This window comes from Bufo bufo, chromosome 2 (assembly GCF_905171765.1).
Source record: "Bufo bufo chromosome 2, aBufBuf1.1, whole genome shotgun sequence".
Classification (NCBI taxonomy): Eukaryota; Metazoa; Chordata; class Amphibia; order Anura; family Bufonidae; genus Bufo; species Bufo bufo.
Window position 1 is genome coordinate 371,574,375 of NC_053390.1, and position 14,434 is coordinate 371,588,808.

General features: G+C 41.7%; 1 protein-coding gene across 4 annotated transcripts in view; it reads right to left on the reverse strand.

The window, feature by feature from the left end:
* The window catches only part of NFIB (nuclear factor I B), a 246,934-nt gene that overhangs the window by 114,522 nt on the left and 117,978 nt on the right, over positions 1-14,434 (reverse strand). The window lies entirely within an intron of this gene.

A 14,434-nucleotide genomic window follows, 5' to 3' on the forward strand; every position in this document is an offset into this window, starting at 1 on the left:
TATCTCTATGAAAAAGTGTAGGATCTTGTATTTGATAGCTTCAGGGGAGTACATCAAAGGTCCTCTGAAATCAATGAAGTGTGAGTTAGGGTCCTTTTGCATGTACCAATAATCAGGCCAATTATCGGGCATGAGCATTTATAGAAACACTTGCTACTGATAATAAAGGTCCCATCGATCACTTGATGAACAAGCAAACACTCGTTTGTTGGGTGATTGTTTCTTTTAGCTGACACCTAAAATCATCATTTCTGTACAGCAGATTGTGCTGTGTAAACAGGGATCTGCTGCCCAGAAACAATGATTCTTTACGGAAACAAGTGATTGCTGTAGTGTGTAAATGCAGCCTTCAATAATGATCACAGAATCTCCACTGACATGTAAAAGGATCTTTAAGGTCCTTGCCCCTATAGAAAATCATTGTTCCTGAGGACCAATCCCTGTTTACACCACATGATCTGCTGCACAAAAATGATGATTTTAAATTTCAGCTGAAAGACATGACCACCCGATGAATGAGCGTTTGCTCGTTCATTGAGAGATGGTTGACTCCTTTTACACAGACCGATTATCAGGAACAAGCATTTCTACAAACGCTCATCTCTGATAATTGGCCTGATTATCAGTCTGTTTAAAAGTGAGATAAAAAAAGTAAAGATCTTTTGATCTGATCCAAACCCAAAGTTTTGATTGCTTTATAATCGGGCTTTAAAGAATACAAATGTGGACCAAAGCGTAAACTAATGGTTAACCTGATGATGAGACTGGCTAACTGGTTATGAAATTATTTCCCATTCAACACATTTCTCTCTTCTTGGTTAATGGATGTTATGTATTAAAATTTGGAAACATAAGTATAATTAATGTGCAAAAAGACATTAAATTGGCATTCTAAGCATTTAACTTCGTTATTAATTTATATCAAACATCTAAATAGAAAATGTATGAAATGGCATTTGCTGATTTGTCTTCTGTAGAGCAGAGGTTGGGCATGGATGGCCCTACTTAATGTGTGGCATAAATGTACAGTCTAAGCTGCATTGTGGTCTGTGTATCTCCACCTGCCAGTATATGGAATGACAGAACTGTCAGCTGTGGAAGTGAGCCTGCATGTGTGTCCGTGTACGTGCTGAGGGAAGGGCACAGAGGGAGGAAACCATCTGCCTTTGTAAGGCATCCATTCATTGCTGGATTTAACAGCTGTGAAGTAGGAGTGCCCAGAAGGACAGAAATGTGCAGTCTGGGAGAGACAGAGAGACCATGGGTATAAGATTTGGCACTGCCTACCATTTTTCCCAGGGAATAAAGGCTCTCTCCAGATGTCTGGGTGGCACAAAAAGAAGGAATGCAGTAAGATTTCCGAGAGGTAAATTAGGAGAGGATACGGGTGCCAGGCCTTATTAACCATTTCAGAGCAAAATTCTGAGAAGAAATGCTGTCATGGGACAGTTTTAAATTTAGATGACTATGAGAGGAATTAAATGATCCCAACGAAGGATATGAGAATGATCCTAAATGATCCCAACGAAGGATATGAGAGATCCATTTCTCACTGTGTAAAGATCACGAATTTCATTCAGTTAGTGAACTGGTTACACTATAAAGCACTTTATAGCTGTGAGCTGTTGTGGTGTGCCATGCCCTATACCCTTTATTTTTATTGTATTGTTTCTATCTCTAATGTTATGTAGAGGAACCACAATAGGAGCAAGCACAGAATACGGCCACATGCAAACAACAAAGATCAAAGCATAGTATGTGCATGTGCGATCCATTTCTATTCTCCCTTTTGAACTTTCCCCCTTCTAGCATATATTTGTAAGGCTTGTTTCACACTGTCAGCAGGCTGTTCTGGCAGAGGTATTTGTCCAGCCGATTCCCAGCATATTTGCCAGATGGGGGCCCGGATGACTACCAGACCCCATTATAGTTAATGGGGCCGGACGGCATTCCAGTAGGGCCTGGCAATGCTGGAACAGCCTGCCAGATTGGCAAATGTGTAACAAACCTAATATAGACTCCACAAACATATTGGTCTTGCTTGTGCATAAAGTCTGGTTTTTACATGAAAAACAAAAAGGTGTGTACAGTATTATTTTTATTTATAATGGTGTGCTATGAAGCTCATCACAATCACCCTGTGTGACCCTAGTCTATAAACAGAATCCTTTAGCACCAGTAGGCCCACCTAAATAGAATACCTCAAATTCATGCATACTGCAATCCTGGTCCATCTGATTCTTTTAAGCACAGTTCTTCCTCGGAAACTACTAGTATTTCATTGACTAATGTATCAGGTGAACTAACATAGCACAATTGCCAGGCTTTGCTGTGCTACCAGTTTAGGTTATGATGACCTTAAACGGCTTTTTGTTCCCTTTTTAATAGACTATTGTTCAGAACACATGTGCTTGAGACGTCTGCTTATACAAGTTTGACAGCATTTTCTTTAGCATTTATTAATTGTTTGCTAAAATAGCTTTGTAAACAGAGCAGCGGGATCTCTGTGTGACTGATATTCATGTCTCTCACAATTGCCCTAATGTGTGGGAAAGGGCTAGGGGAGCCGAGCATGTGTCTTTGTGTTGCTGTGTTATGGATTTGAAAAGTGCTTCTCCTACAAAATACAGCCTTTTGATGAGTTTACAATAATGTTTGTAATACAACAGCCCTTAGGAAATGGTTGTCTGCTCATTGCATTAACAACTAGTTCTACTCCTGTGCTGGAAATGAATAGTCAGCGGCCTACGTACTTTGACTGTAACCCCCATATCATGTTGGGCCTTTGCCAGTAGAAGTACTGAAAAGATGATAAATGTAATAGTTTTATTAAATGTTGATCCAGTATAACATAACACATGTAAATACAGGATATACACAGGTGCACCACTGAGCTAAATATCTAGCCCTTTACTTGCAGTCCTTTGGAAAGGGGCACATAACACACTGAGATACACCAATTGAAAACATAGCTGTACTGTATTAAAGGGAACAGTTATCAGAAAATAATCTATAGTTTAGATCAAGTTTTTCTGTTAAGCATATTTTTAAGAATTTTCGGTGATGCTATTTTTGCAATTTTCCATGTCATTATGTATATTAATCCCATCACAACTTATGCCGGTCAGGACTTTAAAGATAGCGCCCACTAAGAAGGGTGTTTTACACAGCAGACACCTGGAGGCAAAATCAGTGATTGGTGACCACACCATCTGAGCAGTCTTCCGAAATGCAGCACCCCGGGGACTGAATGGGTCCCCCATGCCAAGATTGAGGGAAACAAAAGCAAAAATTAATCTTAAAATTGCTTCAGCCTTAAGGGATTAAACTAAAATTTTAAAATCTTGCAATTTTTAATACTAGACAAAGATCGCTCACACACAACACAAAAGGCCATTCACAGCACCCTTAACCTTGAATGTGACAGTAAAAGGGAACTCCGCTTTCACACTCACCTAACCTACTAGTCTACCAAGGAGTTGCGCAACCCCTCAAACATGTCCATGCATCCACACACAATGCTGCCACCATCCGTCAGTGTGGCCAATGGAACACCCCAGCTACAGATGCATAACATTCACCACACTGCATCCCAGCATACAGCAGGCAAAACTCTAGAACACTGGCCTTTAATGGTAACACAGCAAACTGGTACTTAGAGGGTGTGGGTACGTTTAGAGCAGCAAGAAACAACTTATTAATATTAAGATTTAATATACAAAAAGATACATTGCTAATAGGTTACAAAAAGATGACAAACGGAAATACAGACAAGCAAACAATACGGAAATAAAAGGGATAAAATAATGAATTACATTGATCGGTGAAGGATCCACACTGGGAGAACTGCTGAAAGTGACCAGACAAGGTGAATCTTTGGGATCTGACCATGTGTGGTTTACAGTATGCAATTTTTAAAGGGTCTTACCCTTTCACCTTTCTCTTAGTTATGTGACAGGAGGCTGGGTAATTAAAAGGAACGTAGAACGTTATCTGGAATAAATCTAATTGGAGATAGAAAAGGCAATGGTGTGTGCCTGTATGTGAGGAGTGATCTGAAGACAAGTGTAAAAGAGGCAACTGTGGGTGAGGAAGTGAAAACCTTATGGGTGGAAGTTCAAAGGGATATAAACACAGAAAAAATAATACTTGGTGTAATCTATAGACCAGTGATGGCCAGTTCGCATTGTTCGCCCGCGAACATATGCAGGCTGCCATCTTTTTCCACAAGTCCGGCAAGGCACAGGTAAGCCCTTACCTGTGCCTGTGCCGCAATCCGGTCTGAAATCAAATGCGGTCCCCGGGAGCAGGCAGTTCCGAGAACAGCCCGATGAAGGCCCCCGGTGGCTGTTCTCGGAAATGCCTGCTCCCGCTGACCGCACTTGTTTTCAGACCGGCTCGTGCACAGGCACAGGTAAGGGCTTACCTGTGCCTCGCCGGACTTGTGAAAAAAGATGGCAGCCCGCATATGTTCGCGGGCGAACAATGCGAATTGGCCATCACTGCTATAGAACCCCTAACATCACAGAGGAGATAGAAACGCAACTGTATAACCAACTAGAGTGGGCTGCACAGGCTGGTACAGTGGTCATAATGGGAGATTTTAATGACATTGATTGGAGTCGTGATTCTGCCTCAAAAGGGGAGAAAATTCCTCAACTTGCTGCAGGACCACTTTATGGGCCAGTTTGTAGAAGCTCCCACTAGGGGCGATGCTCTGTTGGATCTGGTAATTTCTAATGATGCAGAGCTTGTTGGAAATGTTACTGTTCGAGAAACACTAGGTAATAGTGACCACAATATAGTTATATTCCCCCTAAACCAGGGATGGGCAAACTGCGGCTCTCCAGCTGTTGTAAAACTACAAATCCCATCATGCCCTACTGTAGGCTGATAGCTGTAGGCAGACTGGGCATACTGGGATTTGTAGTCTTACAGCTGAAGAGCCGCAGTTTGCCCATCCCTGCCCTAAACTATAAGAAGCAAACTCTGTCAGGCAGAGCAAAGACACTGAATTTTAAAAAGGCTAATTTCCCTGGGTTGAGGGAAGGATTTCAGGGCATAGACTGGGAGCAGCTACTGTCACATAATAATACTGAGGATAAATGGGAGAGCTTCAAATCCACATTGAGTAATTGCACAAAAAAAAATGTATTCTTTTAGGTAACAAGTATAACGGCTAAAATTAACCCCCCCCCCCCTCCCCATGGCTTACAGCTACTGTAAAAAAGGGCAATAAAAGACAAAAAAAAGAGCATTTAAATAAGGTAAATGTGAACAAGGCTCGGGGTCCAGATGGATAACACCCAGAGTGCTTAAACAGCTCAGTTCAGTCATTGCTGTGCCCCTGTTTATAATTTTTAAAGATTCTGTAGGTACTGGTACAGTGCCAAGTGATTGGCGCAAGGCAAATGTGGTGCCCATATTCAAAAAACTATCTAGTTCCGTCACAGGTAATTATAGATCAGTTAGTTTAACTTCTGTTGTGGGAAAAATGTTTGAAGGACTCTTAAGGGACTATATACAGGAGTATGTGTCTGTAACTAATATTATAAGTGATAACCAACATGGGTTTACCAAGGACAGAAGTTGTCAGACTAACCTGATTTGTTTTTATGAGGAGGTGAGTAGTAGCCTGGACAGAGGGGCGGCTGTGGATGTAGTGTTTCTGGATTTTGCAAAGGCTTTTGATACTGTCTTTCATAGATATTTAATAAATAAAGTAAGGTCTATAGGCTTGGAAAGTAGTTTGTAATTGGTTCAAAAACTGGCTGAAGGACCGTGTCCAGAGTGTTGTGGTCAATGATTCCTATTCAGAATGGTCCCGGGTAGTGTTGAGCGAACCCGTGGAATTTTGGGTTCGCCTGAACTTCAGGTCAAAGTTTAGGTTCAGGACCCAAACTTGACCCCGAACCCGGATCCCATTTAAGTCAATGGGGATCCGTACTTCGCTTTATTATTTTCCGTTATAACATGGTTATAACGGAAAATAATAGCATTCTTAAAACAGAATGCTAAATAAAATGTCTACTGAGGGGTTAAAAATAAAAAATAACTCACCACATCCACTTGATCGAGCAGCCGTTATCTTCTTTTCTTCAGGACCTGCAAAAGGTGACCGTGGTGATGTCACCGCAAGTCCTGCTGAATAAAGATAGAAGGACCAGCGGTGATGTCACCGTGCTCACTGCAGGTCCTTTTGCAGGTCCTGAAGAAAAGAAGATATCGGCTGCGCGATCAAGTGGATGAGGTGAGTTTTTTAATTTTTAACCCCTCAGTAGACATTTTATTTAGCATTCTGTTTTAAAAATGCTATTATTTTCCGTTATAACCATGTTATAACGGAAAAAATATATATCACCCGAACACCCAACCCGAATTTCAGTAAAAAAACTTTGCAGTTCGCGTTCACTCAACTCAGTGCTGGGCCCTCTATTATTTAATTTATTTATTAATGATATCGGGGATGGTATTAATAGCACCATTTCTATTTTTGCAGGTGACACTAAGCTATGTAGTACTGTATAGTCTATGGAAGATGTCCATAAACAACAAGCTGACTTGAACCCTCTTAGTGATTGGGCCTCAACTTGGTAAATGAGGGTCAATGTCAATAAATGTAAATTATGCATTTTGGTAGTAATAATCTCCGTGCTTCATATGTCCTATGTGATATAACACTGGGAGAGTCGCTTATAGAGAAGGATTTGGGTGTTCTTGTAGATGGTAGATCAAATAACAGCATACAATTTCAATCAGCTGCTTCTAAGGCCACCAGGATATTGTCATGCATTAAACGAGGCATGGACTCGCGGGGGCAGGTATGTAATGTTACCACTTTACAAAGCGTTGGTGCGCCTCATCTGGAATATGTAGTTCAGTTCTAAGCACCAGTCCATAGAAAGGACGCACTGCAGCTGGAAAAAGTACAGAGGAGAGCGACTAAACTGATAAGGGGCATAAAGGGTCTTAGTTATGAAGAAAGATTAAAAGAATTGAATTACATTTAGTCTTGAGAAAAGACGTCTAAGGGGGGACATGATTAACCTATACAAATATCTAAATGGGCCATACAAGAAATACGGTGAAAAACTGTCCCATGTAAAATGCCCTCAAAAGACAAGGGGGCACACCGCTTCTTTACTGTAAGAACTGTGAATCTGTGGAATAGACTTCCTCAGGACGTGGTCACAGCAGGAACAGTGGACACTTTTAAAAAAGGGTTTAGATGATTTCTTAAAAGTAAACAACATTAATGCTTATGAAAACGTGGAGAAATCTGAGTCTCACTTCCTTTTGGGATTCGCATCCCCACCTATCCCTTGGTTGAACTTGATGGACTTATGTCTTTTTTCAACCGTATCAACTATGTTAGGTATCTTTGAGAAAGTTAATGTGACTAGAAACTTTACACAATATTTTTACCAACCCAAGTATACCAAAAACAGATATGAAATATTAATCCTTTCAATCAATATGTAATTCGGTAGGTTTCCTAAGGCCGAAAATCCGTGCACTTGAGACTAAAGAAGCGCCCAAGTTCCTTGATCATAAGAACATGTTATCTTCTGATCTATTGATATAACTCCATTAGCACCTGTATGATAACTGGCAAGCAGTACAGTTAGCCTTTTGTCTACAGGCAACTTTAATTATACATTCCACCACCCCACCCCCTGTCTACAACATTGTGTGTCTAATAAGCTCTCATCTGTCCCAGGAAAACTGTATCAGAACTCACAAATCATAACACTCACAATAGACTGAAACTCCCTCCTTTGTAGAGATCATTTCTCAGCAGTCATCTCATTATTTTCAATATTAAAAGTGTTTTTTTGTCCTTATCTGTATTTCCTTCCTGTGCGCTGCTGGATCCTCAAAGGGTCAGTCTGTTCCCCCTAAATTTAAAACTTTTTCATATGATCCGCACTGCTCCTCTCTGTATTTCCACATGGCACACAAAGATTCTCCTCCTTATTGACAAAACCATCTCACAGGAACCTACACTGCATCACCTTCCTGGTAGACCAGATCTCTCTCCAAAAAATGGATATTTCTAAATGGTAAAATACTGTGAGGAAATTGATATACTGTACAAAACACTTTAGTTATACTCAAAAAATGCTTGTGTGAACTCGCATATCATCAGCCCTGCTGATAGCGATCTCCAATCTGTGCGCCATGAACGTTGCCGACTTCCTGCTTGTTGCCTTGTGGATAAGACTGAGCCGACGCCCTTCACAAACCCGAGAGTGTGAACACGCAGGAAGCTGTCGAAATTCGTGGTGCACAGACTGGAGATCATTATCAGCAGGGCCGGGACACAAGCATTTTGTGAGTATAAGTAAAGTGTTTTGTATCATCAGACAGAATTACAATACAAGATAACACCTATATATGGATAAGACAGGGTCACATAGTTCATAATAGATGATGGCCACAGCTCACCCCCTCCCACTTCCTACACAAAGACCTCTTTATAGGTCACATTCTGCCAGTAACACTCTGCCATAAAAGTCAATAGATATCTAGTCACCAAGTTCCTAACGTGAATATGGCTGTTATAAAATATCTCTCTGAATGAAGCTCAGGCAAGATCCACACCCATAATCACATACAAAAAAAATAATAAATTCTAGAATCATAATAAAAAGATGAAAAACAAATGTGTGTAAAGCTTTTTTATTCATAATGGTGTGCTATGAAGCTCACCACAATCACTCTGTGGGACCCCAGTCCAAAAACAGATTCAATTAGCACCAGTAGGCCCACCTAAATAGAATGCCTCAAATATATGCATGTCGCAATCCTGGTCCATCTGAATTTTTCAAGCACAGTTCTTCCTCTGAAACTACTGACTAACATGTCAGGTGAAATAACACAGCACAATTGCTAGGCTTCCGTTTAGGATATGATGAACTTAAACGTCTTCGTGTATAAACTCTTAGGCCTCAAGCACACAACCGTTTTTTGTATCTGTATCCAATATGTATTTTTTACTGCAGATTGCATACGGACTCTTTCATTTCTATGGGTCCCAAAAAAAATGGATAGCAGAGTTGAGCTATACTGAACATGGGAACCTCCACTGTTAAAGTGATTTTCTGAGTTATGGAAAAAAAAGGTATAGCACTGTAAATCTGATGGTTAGCAGTATATAACTTAGGCTACTTTCACACTAGCGTTCAGAGCGGATCCGTCTGGGGTCTGCCCAGACGGATCCGCTCAGATAATGCAGACTTGGGATCCGTTCAGAACGGATCCGTCTGCATTATATTGTAGAAAAAATTCTAAGTGTGAAAGTAGCTTCAGACGGATCCGTCCAGACTTTACATTGAAAATCAATGGGGGACGGATCCGTTTGAAAATTGAGCCATATTGTGTCAAATTCAAACGGATCCGTCCCCATTGACTTTCATTGTAAGTCTGGACGGATCCGTTTGCCTCCGCACGGCCAGGCGGACACCCGAACGCTGCAAGCTGCGTTCAGGTGTCCGCTTGCTGAGCGGAGCGGAGGCTGAACGCTGCCAGACTGATGCATTCTGAGCGGATCCGCGTCCACTCAGAATGCATTAGGGCAGTACGGATGCGTTCGGGGCCGCTTGTGAGCCCCTTCAAACGGAGCTCACAAGCGGAGCCCCGAACGCTAGTGTGAAAGTAGCCTAAGCTAAGCAAGTTTTAGGCAAAAAAAATCAGTTTCCTCATTTCCCTGGTTTTCTTCTGGCCCGTTGTTTACTTGCAATAAAAACAATCTCTGCCCCACCCCCTGCACTGCTAAGGGAGTGAATACAAGAGCTGCCCTGAGTGACATTGTCTGCCTGCTGGGAGACTCAGCAGCATGTTGTATGTGTAGGACTACAAGTCCCAGCTGTATAATGACACTGCTAAGGGAGTGAATACAAGAGCTGCCCTGAGTGACATGTCTGCCTGCTGGGAGAATCAGCAGCATGTTGTATGTATAGAACTACATGTCCTAGCTGTACAATGACACTGCTAATACACACAGGATCTTCCCCTACCTGCAATGCTCTGCAGAACTTCTCTTTCAGCTCCTGTGCCTAGCATGTCTCCTCACTGCCTGCAGCTATACAGTAAACACTTCAGCCCTGAGTCTGTGCAGCTGAAGGGGTTAAGAATTCTGGGAGAGAGCAATAAGCAGCAGCCAGCAGTGCAGGGGGGCGTGGCCAGCACAGTGACGTCTGGTGTACAGATCTCTCAGGCTTGTGCAAGAACATTATCAGAGCAGGGAGAGAAGCTGACATCACAGGTCATGTGACCCTCAGTGAGATCTGAGAAACCAGCCACTGGAGATAAAGTGAGTTAATTGGAAAGCTGTTACATTTGCCTAGCTGGAAACATAGAAAGAACAAAAAAAAAAAAAACTCTGACAACCCCTTTAATTGCATGATACTCTTTGCTGTTATTACTGCACACAAGCTGGCTCCAAAGTTAGCTTCAAATGAGGTTTTCTGCTGTTGGACCATTAGGGATCATTTTAATGCCACAACCTACAGTATGTCCACCACAGAATCCTTTAGTACTTTAGTAAACCAGTTTGCTCCTGAAAAAAACATAAAGACTTGCATTGTGAGAATGAGGCCTAGATAAAAAAAAAAACTGTGACCATTTCTTAGATTTTCATCAAGAAGCTAATCCATATGGTGTAAGGCCCCTTTCACACGGGCGAGTATTCAGTGCGGATGCGATGCGTGAGTTGAACGCATTGCACCCGCACTGAATCCTGACCCATTCATTTCTATGGGGCTGTGCACATGAGCGGTGATTTTCACACATCACTTGTGCGTTGCGTGAAAATCGCAGCATGTTCTATATTCTGCGTTTTTCACGCAACGCAGGCCCCATAGAAGTGAATGGGGCTGCGTGAAAATCGCAAGCATCCGCAAGCAAGTGCGGATGCGGTGCGATTTTCACGCACGGTTGCTAGGAGACGATCGGGATGGGGACCCGATCATTATTATTTTCCCGGTTATAAGGGAAAATAATAGCATTCTGAATACAGAATGCATAGTAAAATAGCGCTGGAGGGGTTACATTTTTTTTTAAAATAATTAAACTCACCTTAATCCACTTGCTCGCGCTGCCCGGCTTCTCGTCTATCTCCTTTTTTGCTGATTGCAGGAAAAGGACCTGTGGTGACGTCACTCCTGTCATCACATGGTCCATCGCATGATCTTTTACCATGGTGATGGATCATGTGATGACCGGAGTGACGTCACCACAGGTCCTTTTCCTGCAATCAGCAAAGAAGGAGACAGAAGAGAAGCCGGGCTGCGCGAGCAAGTGGATTAAGGTGAGTTTAATTTATTTTTATTTTTTTAACCCCTCCAGCGCTATTTTACTATGCATTCTGTATTCAGAATGCTATTATTTTCCCTTATAACCATGTTATAAGGGAAAATAATACAATCTACAGAACACCGATCCCAAGCCCGAACTTCTGTGAAGAAGTTAGGGTTTGGGTACCAAACATGCGCGATTTTTCTCACACAAGTGCAAAACGCATTACAATGTTTTGCACTTGCAACGCACTCACACCTTTTCCCGCAACGCCCGTGTGAAAGAGGCCTAAGTATGACACTGATGCACTTTAAAAATAATTTCTGCCAAAATATATTTTCCATGGCCCTAAATTGCTTTTCAGCAAGGTGCCAAGTTCAAGCCCTACTTAGCACCTTCACACAGGTTTTTTTCAACGTCTTTGAATGCTTTAAAAAACATAAATTTTAAGCATTTTTGGCATTTTTACAAGCATTTTGGTGCTGTTTTGAGCATGTCTATTTTTAAGACTTTTTGAAATCCTACAGAGAGCCTATGGGGAAAACTACATAAAAACGCCATATCCACCATACCCAGCGCATGCTACATTTTGTAAAAAAAAAATGTTAACTACAAAAAATGTGTGGCAGGTTTTTTATTTGTCACCACAGGCTTTAAAGTAGCATTTGGCCACAGCATTTTTGACTGTAGAAAAAACTGTGAAAAATGATAATGAAAATTATGCAAGTTGCAAAACATTATTTATGAGTTCAGCCTTATCTGGACAAGTTCCCTGACATTTGAGGGAAAAGGAAAGACAACTACAGTTTTGACTGAACATATGAAAAATAAACAATATTTCTGCAGGAAGAGAGTGTGAAATGTGGCTCACTATTAATATACAAAGGTGAAATTTACGTTATAAACTCTGCATTATTTATATATGCAACATTGCGTTATTTTTTTGCGCTGGTGCTTTAAAATCCTAAAAGGCCTGAAGCATTTTGATTGTCAACAGCACAGGTGATGTTGGACTGAGCTGACCAGCGCTGGAATATGTTCTTGGCATCATGCACTTGGCACACTCTGTTCCATCCTCAGCCAGGACAATGAGGAAGACAGGAAGTGCAGAACTGGTCCAGTCTCCTTGGCAGCTAGAATGGCAACAGGGTGAAGAGCCATATCACTGCCAAACCTAAATCAGGAGGGAAACCCAGCTTGCTGGCAAGCAACAAATGACTGTTTAACAACCTGATCTCAGGATTCCCAATCAAGAAAAATGCCAAGGCCAAAGCACTCTACTGTTGTTTGAACTGCTAGCTACTGACACACACTACTAGTCTGAGCTCTGGATGCTAGACGGACAAAGACATTTATAGGACACAGTGTTAAGCACAAATTCCTATCTGTAGCTCAGCATTCCAAAAAAACATTCATGAAATTTACAAAAAAGTATTACTCCTTAACAAATGTAACACTGCTTATTTTACCCTTAGGCCTCATGCACACGGCCGTTGTTTTGGTCCGAGCCGCATTCACTTGAATGGGGCCGCAAAATATCCGGACAGCAATCCGTGTGCTGTCCGCATCCGTTGCTCCGTTCCGTGGCCCCGCTTTGCGGACAAGAATAGGCATTTATATTAAAGGCTGTCCATGCCGTTCCGCAAATTGCGGAACACGCATGGACGCCAACCATGTTTTGCGGATCCGCGATTTGCGGACCGCAAAACACACCACGGTCGTGTGCATGAGGCCTTAAAGGAGGAAATGCAGAAATCCAAAGATCTCTGGACACAAGACAATTACCACCCTACATCCTATTAGTTGATCTCTCAAGCCACGACCCACAAAATCTGTTTGGTTGTAAGTAATGAGTCAACTAATATACAGCATTATATGGTGGTTATGAATTAACCCCTAATTTTACAACAAAGTGCTAAAATGCTGATATGCACAAAACCAACAGGTCATGCTCATGGGGAGCCTTAACTCAGAGTATGGTTTGGAGCAGTTAGGCTGAAAGACTAAATAATATAGAGTAACTGGAGATATTTCAGTCAAATAAGGACAAAACGCACGCTATCCGATGTTTATTATCCAAGAAGGGGGAGTGCAGAGAGGGGAAAGGGTGAAGAGGTTACACAAGGATATCAGCTAGTTCATGTGCGTCCTGGTTATCTATCTCCTAAAGAATGTGATGTCCCAATTTGAAAGCAAAGTCTGCCATTTCATTGCATGGATAAGCCTCATAGTGTTTTATTTGTAGGTTAATCATTCATATCATTCACTTGAAAAGACATACGAAAATACCATGACACTGGCCTCTAAGTGCCATTATGTCCTCCACTGTGAAAAAAATGTATTGGTACCGCTGTTAAGGGAGAAAAAAAAAGAATAGAGACTCCAACCTTCAGAACATTGAAAGTGCATTCTCAGCTGACCTCTCTATAAAGACACTTGATGTGTAAAGCTGGGGGACAAAAAATGTGGCTTCACAGTGAAAGCCACACAGGACTTTTCAAAAGATTTCACAGTGTTTGTCATCAACATTTTCTAGACCCATGATAAACAGTTTACCTATGTACTTATACATTCCCTGCTCTATAGTTTGGTGTATTTGCTGTTTTCATGTCTGAGAGAGACAACCCATTAGAGCTGGAATAACACACAGCTTTCCCATTACAAACAGCCAAATGAAACCGTTTTAATAGTCTGACAACTTAAACGTGTGCTTTTGATTTTAGGAGAAATTATGTCGTAAGAGTGCCTTCATTTATAGGGCTTAAGTGAAGTTTTTCTTATCCTTTGTGTTTTTTTGCACCATTGCTTTTTGCCACATTTTATGAGCTAAACAAACGCAGTTCACCCTAAGATATTAGCTAAAGGTCTATGGGAAATATGAAATTAAGGCCACACAGGTGCTTTATTGCTGCTAGTGTTTCTACTGAAGGTCTATGGCAGGCATCCTCAAACTGCGGCCCTCCAGCTGTTGTAAAACTACAACTCCCACAATGCCCTTCTGTAGGCTGATACCTGTAGGCTGTCCGGGCATGCTGGGAGTTGTAGTTTTGCAACAGCTGGAGGGCCGCAGTTTGAGGATGCCTGGTCTATGGCAAAAATGAAAAGCAGGCCGCACAAGCAATTTCTTGCTGCTGGT